Source organism: Cynoglossus semilaevis, chromosome 9, assembly GCF_000523025.1.
Source record: "Cynoglossus semilaevis isolate Cse_v1.0 chromosome 9, Cse_v1.0, whole genome shotgun sequence".
Lineage (NCBI taxonomy): Eukaryota > Metazoa > Chordata > Actinopteri > Pleuronectiformes > Cynoglossidae > Cynoglossus > Cynoglossus semilaevis.
The window spans coordinates 12,030,754-12,039,361 of NC_024315.1; positions in this window are offsets into that span (position 1 = coordinate 12,030,754).

The following is an 8,608-nucleotide window of genomic DNA, read 5'->3' on the forward strand; positions in this document are numbered from 1 at the left end:
GTATTCCTAGCGAGGGATTATCTTGAGTGATGAATATTCTCTTGTTCTTAACTACATTTTTAACTTTGTAGTTAAACTTTCTTTTGGCTTTTGATGATGACATTTCACTCCATCGCGTTTTAGTCCAATCATGGAGGTGTTCCGCGGCATTAACGGAGAGCAGACAGATGCCCCCGGTGCATCTATCAGCACATGCATGCTTGGAGGTTTTCCATCTTTTCTAGTCGATCTCCCCAGGCAGGAGACCCCTGTCTCACCTGCCATTTTTTAGTCTGACAGCTGAGAGCTAGACAGCGGAACGAGAGCAGACGGAGTGAAGCGGAGAGGGAAGGTGGAGGAATGAAGGGGTGAGTTTGAGGAAATTAAAACAAAGTGATACAGATGAGCAAAAAGGTAGCTTTTCAAAAAAAAAAAAGAAAAGAAATGTGACACGTACAAGACCATCCCTCCTCACCTCTGTCCTCCTCTTCAGAGGCCAGGTGTTACCTTCTAAAGGGACATGGGAAAAGAAAAAAAAAAGGCTTACCCCGGTGTTTTACTTGGCATCTCTGCACCTGCATCTGCAGGGGTGGGCGGTGGGGAGGGGGGGGAGGCAGAGACAAAGTGTCAGATGAGGTTGGTCTCCTAAGGCTACTCGCTTTTGTTGTTACACCACCTCACAGCAGACCCCTCTGCTCCTACCAGCACCTCTCCCACCGCCTGACACGTCTCCTTGAAATGAATGCCCTGCTATTGAGTCAGCAACACGAGCGTTTATATTTTCATTTCTCCAGCTGGTCAGGTGTATTTACCTTTGACAACTAAAGAGGAAAAAAAAAAGTCTGTATTTTCTGTTGTTTTGCCGCTCCTCTTTTTGCCTTTACCGACGCTGACGTGCTTTTTCTCTTGCTCATGTCACATTAAATCGCCGTGTTCACCTCTCCGGTCAAAACTTGAGAGTTGTAGAGTTTTTGCTACTGATTTCAGTTTGAACAACCTTTAGAATTCAACTTTGTTCTTCCCCTTGCTCCCATGACGACGGCTTCTTCCTTATTCCAGTAATGTAACCACTTTAAAACCAGCCCTCTTTTTGCCATCGGATCGAGACAGCTATTCCTCTTAGTGCTGTTCGTTCTCTAGCACTAGCCTTTTTTTTTTCTCTGCTGTCAGCCTTCTTGCGTTCTCTGAGTGCTGCAAGGGGAGGTCTGTCCTCCACGGGGTTGTTCCTGCCTCGAGGTCAGGGTGTGAGTCAGAGGCCTGATTCCGTCACCACAGGTTACCGACTCACTTCTTCCCGTCTAGAATATAGAATGAGATGAGATGTTAGCTCAGGGGCAAAATGTTAAAGGCACTGTGAGTGCAATCAGTGCGTACGAATGTGTGCATGTGCATGCCGTTCATAATAAAAATAAATAAATCACCGAGTGTTAGTGACTGGGGCCTAAATGGTTTGTTTGAATGACAGTGCCCTGAGGGGTCCCTTATCCAGTCTGTGTATGTTCAGCAGTGGTTTCACATGACCTGCGCCGGTCAGGCCTTCAGCAGTCACACCTGCTTCTGTGCAGCTAATTGCTAGTCAGCGAGTACAGGATTATGTTTTGGTTTCAGATGAACTGTTGTTCAGAGTCGAGTTGAAGTACAGGTTTATGTTTTGGTTTCAGATGAACTGTTGCATAAGAAGATTTGGTTTTACCTCACAGTTTTTATGTGCTACTAGACAAGTCGAAAGCCTGTGAGGCGTTCGCAGCCGTCAGTTTTCTTCATACTATGTCTTTTTCCCAAGACAGTGAAAGCATCACTGCCAATTGTCAATGCCTAGTTCAGTAGCAAATACGTTCAAGGGTAAAATCTTCATATCTAATGAAATATAACTTGTGTTTGTGAATTTTTTTTTTTTTTAAATTCATCTAGCAGGCCAGATTGAAAACCCCAGGATTTAACCTCTGGGCCGTATGTTTGATGGCCTTGTTGTAATTCATACATGTCAAATTAGAGGCCTGGGGGCCAAATGCAGCCCGCAAACCCGTTTTTGTGTGGCCCGCGGGAGCTTAAAAAGCATTTAGTAACAACCGGCCCTCCAAGGGGAACTTTATCGCTGATGTGGCCCCCGGTAAAAATGAGTTTGACACCCCGTTCTAATTCTTGCCTTTGTTCAATGCTTTCCATCGAAAGTCATTGTAGGGAACTCACAGATGCCTCTGGTTATAGAAGCCACTCTATGTAAATGGGAGCCAAAGCCAGAAACCCATATACATATACTGTATAAGTGTATATATATATACATGTATATGTACATATATAAGTGTATATATATATACATATATGTATATATATATACATATATAAGTGTGTGTGTATATATACACACACATATTCCTTTACATTAAGTGATGTTGGTGATTATATATGCCACCCCTTCAGGGAGCCTTTTGAGTTTAATTCTGAAACAATGGTTTTACACAAACCTCATTTTAGAATTTTAAAATAAATATTGTAGATCCATCTCTTTTCTATGGTCTCTGTAAAAATACTTCAACATTCTGACAGATTTTTATCTTATTTTTTCGATCCCACACCTCTCTCCCAGTTTCACCAGACAAAATAAATAAATACAATTACATTTATCAGGTTACTTCGACTCAGTGTCTGAAGATTAAAGAAACCCTCCTGGTCTCCATCTCCCTCACCTACAGAACGAGCCGGGGGGTTACAGAGTGATCCCTGTCCTCTCTTTTCATAGAATCTGTGCAATGATGATTTCTCACAGATTCTCCATTGTCAGCCCACTAACGAGAAGTGAATATGGCAGCATAATGGGCTCTGCTGGTGTGGGCTGGCTTATATACACACACATATTCATTTAAATCTGGTATTAAATTAATGTTTTGCTTTGATTATCAAAAGGTTTAAATATCAAGTGTTGAAAATTGCTGTTTTAAATCCTCAAAATCAGACACAATCGGAAATTGAGGGGGAAAAAAATCGGTCTTAGAACCTTTTGACCAGTTAGCTATTGATGGCTCGTTTTATTGAGGTCTGTGGAAAAGCAGCTACGACGGCAGCAATTATCCATGACACGTACTGCGTTCTCTTCGTTTGAGCCATGGATTAATTAACTCTGCTGTCCACAACGGAAAATGTAATTAAAAATGCAGAGTCTGGACTTGGAGAAGTCAAGTATGATGTCTTATTATGGACCTAAATGGCAGTGCAGCAGGTGCTACGTGTGTGAAACGGTTTGACGTCTTTATTGTTGTTTCATTTAAAATGAAATTATTTGACAGGACCTGATTCCTGTGCATTCATTTTTTGTTTTTTTTTTCCCACATCGCCACGACAGTCTTCGGTCGGTGTGAAGACAGCTGACGAGCTGCGTTCCCATAAATGGACACCACATATGAGCAGTTCAGTGGGGCTGTGATTCTACGTGTTGGGGGTCAATAGGTGGTTCCAGACCCAGGCAGCCAGGAGAATGGGAAAAAGATTGGAGGAGAAATAGGCATCAGAGTGTGAGCTGTTCAGCCTGATGAGGTGGCTGGGGAATAAAGCCCGAGGATGCTCCGGGTGTGTGCATGTGTGTGTGCGTTTCCATGCACATATGGTTGTACACAATGAACATGCAATGATGAGAAGCAATGGGAAGAAAGGATTTGAAATCGCTCTGTGTCTACGTGGGTGTGTCATAAAGCTGTTTTTTTTTTTTTTTTGGTAAATGGCTTGGAGTGTATATGTGTAATGAGGTGGTATTGGCTGTGTAAGTGATGGCCGACGAGGTCTCCTGGAGTCTATTTAGTCGGAGTAATGAAGTGCGTCTGCCCAGGGAAGAATATGAAGGACATGCTTAGAGGCTCAGACAGACTGCAGGGTCGCTGCACTCGACCTTGGATGGAGAGGAGAAAGGAGGGAGGAGATGGACAAGATCGTTCAGTTGTAATGACATTTACTCCATGTCAACAAACAACCACATCAGGTCATCTCACAGCCATTGACTCGCCATGAGTCTCCCCCGGCAGCCTCAGCGTGCACGTTAACAATAATCTAGTTGTTCTCCTAATGGACCATTACCAGTTGTTGAACTTGCACTGCTGCAGAATGTCATGAGTTGTGATGCAGATTAATGTAATTGATTGATGTAATTTAACCAATGCATTATATGTAGGGATTTGCGATATTGACTTTTTGTCGATATCAGATATGCTGATCTTGACCTAATTTCTTATTCCGATATTACCCGATACCGATATATGCAGCCATTTCGGTTAAAGGCAGAGGACACAATTCATTGTGTGCAATACAAATAATAGTTTCACTTTGACTTTCACTTCAAAACTATTTTTTAGGTCACATCATCTGAGCGATTCCCAGGCATTGTGTTATCGGGTTTTCCATAATGGAGGAAAAACTGATAACGATTCTTACCAATATTACATAATTATGCTAATATTGGGCCGATATTATCTGACATCCCTGTTGCTCAAACAATATTTGATTTCACTGGTAAGTGATATAATCTGAACCAAAAACCCAGTTTGGGACATGAAAAAAACAATAAGTAAAAATGTTCATGAAATCTAAAATTGAGTGTCAAAAATTGCAGAAATGTAAAAAGAAATTAAATATGTTTTAACAAATTAAAAATGTAATAAATACAAATTTCCAGTTTCACAAATAGACGTGAGCTTCAAATAACATAATTAGCCCAGAACTGCTGAAAACTCCGTTTGAATGTGTTGTAGAGAAGTGAATTCCTTCTCCGCTTTATTACCGTCTCTCAGCCAATAACACAATAAATATAAACATATCAGTGATTATAATCAGAAAGATAATTAATACGTTTTTAGTCACATAGATCTTTTTTTTTTTTTTTTGCACGGTTATGAAGCCAGGAGAAAAATGTTTTAGAATTGCTGTCAAACATATTAACAACTCTTTGGTTGAAAAGCTCGTCTTTTCACACCGCCTTCACATGTGACAGAACAGCTGCGCAGCTTCACTGTAGCCTTCGGCTAATTTGTGTGTCAGACATTTGATCATCCAAAATCTGAACGTCAGTATTTCCATCAGCCGAGTTATTTTAACAAAAGTTTAGAAAATCCATATATTATATATTTAATAAATAATTCTAGTTATATATTTTTCCCTATGCAGTAATTCAAAATTGTTGATGACAAAAATGTCATCTTCAACCTTTTCTCTCTATCTCATATAAGTCCCACAAACCAATTTTTTTTTTTTAAATCACATGCACTTGTCACATGAACTGCTGGTCATCACAGGGACTTCACTTGTGATAGGCCTAATCAGATCTGCCTATTTTAAGACTCCTCAGTGAAGAACGTCTTTGTCTCCCTCGTGATCCCTGACCTCATTCTTAGCTGTGCATTTCCACTGCCCTTCTTCTATGTCTGTCCGTGAACTTGTGCCAGCTGCCATGTGAGGATCACATCGAAGTGAAAGGCTGGGAGTGGAATATTTGAGCCATGGCATCAGTGGTTTGTGGAGGAAATGAACAGAGGAGCAGACGCAGGGAAAGAAAAAAAAATCTTTTCAATCTTCTTTTCCTGCTTTTCTTTTGATGAGTTATTGAGGTCAGGCATTGAAAAAAGTAGAACACAACCTCAGCGGTTACATCTTGAACTCAATCAATTTTGATTAAAAATTCATGGCCCAAAGTCTTCAGTAAAAATAGCTGGAGCGTTCGTGCTGAGGTTCTAGAGTAGGGATTGTAGACTTTGGAGGGGCGGGGGGGAAGGCAGGACTTTTTTCTGGTCTGCAACGTGAAGCCAGGGAAGTAAACCAACAACTCTTGGCTGCCTTCAGAGGCAACTCTTTAAATGGAAAGTTGCAGAACTTTTCCTTTGAATTGACACCTATTTTAACGTGTGTTGGTAACACTTTGAGGTCTTTTTTCCAAACTAGAAAGAAATAGTTGAAAACTATAAAACTATAAAAAAATAGTTGACTAGAATGAACTGGCCAATGGGATCCCAGATGTTGATGACAATAGGTTGTTCTTTCCTGTAATGCCTTATACTTAACCTACAATCCAGTATTGTGAAGTAAAAGTCATAGAACTTGAACATAGGTCACTATTAAATAAATAAATGGAGGCAGTGGTGGCTTGGTCGCTTAAGGAAGCAGACGTGGGTCCAGAAGGTTTCAGGTTCGAGTAAGAAAGGCAGATATCAAGGCTATAGAAACCATATAGAATAATTTGAGTTTCATTTAGGAGTGTAGAGGGGCAGGAGATGGAGTGAGGTTGAGACAGACGGTCCACTTTGGTGACCTCTGAAGGGAACGGCAAGACGAAGAAGAAGACAGTAGTATTTACCAATAGACTTATATTCAAAACGACAGCCAAGACGGGCAGCACAGCAACTGTTTTCTAGGCTTTTATTTTTTGCACCCAAATGTGTCTGGTCAGTTTTTATACGCGGTCTATTCTTGTTATCGTCATGTCGGAGTGCTGCCGCTCTTTCTGTCAATAATTCTCCATCCACAACCTCAGACTCGGAGGAAACCTTCCTAGCACATTTTGAATGAAACCAAAACAATATTAATAAAAAAGCAGTATCTTTTAGTGAAAAGTTTAGAAATAAGAGTGGCTACCCTTCAGGGATTTACCAAAGCAATAAGAAAAAAATGTCAATGTACATGAATTTGTTTTGTAAATATATGTAATTTAAATGAAAGTATTCACCCACACTCTTTTGTCCAAAGTAACTTTCAAAATCAACAGCACTCCATCTGTTTTCTGTGTTTCAACCTTGCGACTAAAAGTAAATATTTATTCCTGGTCTTTTGTGGCTGTTGCTTCTCTCTCCGCCTGTTTGGAGTCAGTTTGATTTTTTTTTACAGCACATCATCTGAAGATAAGTAAAAAAAAAAAAAAATCTTCCAATGGAACAATAGAACTCCCAAATGATTTCACTTAAATCAACGAGAGAAAAAATCCCACACACAGGTGTCTCTTACCGAAGCGTTGTTGTAGATGCGAAGCTGTAAAGACATTACAGAGTCTAATTCTGGCGAGCAAAAGACTTCGGTTAGCCCACAGGAGCAACATGGATTTGTAAAACAAAATTGTTGTTTGTCCTCTGCAAACCCACGCCAGCTTTCTACCACTGTAACCCAAACCTGACACCCACCTGACATCACATATTTGAGCAGAGAAATACAGTTCCAGAGAAGACTCGGAAGGTGTTCGCCGCATTCGTTGCGTAAAACCACAGAGTGCTTTGCAGAAATAAATAACTGCAGATCTCGATGTGCACAGGGAGACCTGTAATAACCTTTGATATTTCTATTTAGTGCCGTCATCAGCTCAAATTTTTAATCAACCTGCCCATCAGCCTGCGGCGCACTTAGCGTTTAACGCTAATTGGCAAACGCTAATTCATCAAACCTGGCACATGAACATGGTAAAGATTACACCTGCGTAGCATCAATGCGCCCTTTATAGTCCTCGCGAGCGCGCTCTGCCCTGCTGATGTTAGCGTTCGGCTGAAAGCACACCTGCGCCAGTGCACGGCGAGAGCCCGTGGCCTCGCCGGAGGCCGCGGCCTCTCGCTCTCTCGTTCTATTTGGCACCTTACGTGCTATTATCTCCAGGTGAACGTGACAAAACACACACCAGGACGGCTTCAGTTACACTGTTTATTCATGACCACTTGACCACGTGTTTGCGTGTACGCACGTGAGCGTCCGTGTGCCATGTTGTACCGTCTGCGTGGGTCCCATAGACTGTACATAAGAAACGGACGCTGTCGTACGGTTGCAACAGTGACAACACAGAAGTAGCCTGTAATGAGGTGAAGCCAAAAAAAAAAAAAAAAAGAAATGAAACAGCTTTTCCCAGGAAATTATGAAGAACCCACATTTTAGGTCGTCAGTCGTCAACGCGACTCCATTCCTGAATGTGTCTAATTTATTCTTGAGTTCAGAATGAGCACTTTAGCTGAAATAAAAAAGAATGTATACACCCATTATGACCCTATTTCATACGTGCGAAGAAACTGTTGAGTTTCCCGCACTTTAGGAACACTGTGCCCCCTGCCCCCACCCACTCCCATGATTAAAAATTGTATAGCAAAATTATATTAAAGTTGGGGAGAAAAGAATTGACTTTCAGCTTCTAAATCATTTCCATGAAGGAAGTCCATATCATTAGGGGCAAGACAAAAAAGGTTCTAAAAACATACAAAAATAGATAATCATTTCTTTTAACAACCACATAATTATGCTGGAGAATGTTGGTTAGTCAGAAAGAAATGTACCATGGTTGACTTTTTGGTCAATGTGAAGGAAAAAAAAAAGCTTTCATTGGTTATTAATTTAATGAGAAGTTTAATGAGCTCACACCTGCGCAAGGGATTTTTTTTCTCCCCCAATTTGTCTTAAAGGTATTTGACTTCCCCTTATGTTTAACCACCACAGACATATAATGGAGTGGTAGTAAAACGGTTCATCCAATACATTTCTAGCACACAGATAAATGCTGCACTCCTGTACTTGTCAGGGCCAGTGGAATAAATACTCCAATAAATATTTGAAATCCCATTCAAAGAAGACAAAGTCATTAATGGCACCAGAGAAAATGATGTACAAGTTGACTACCTTTTTTAATCGA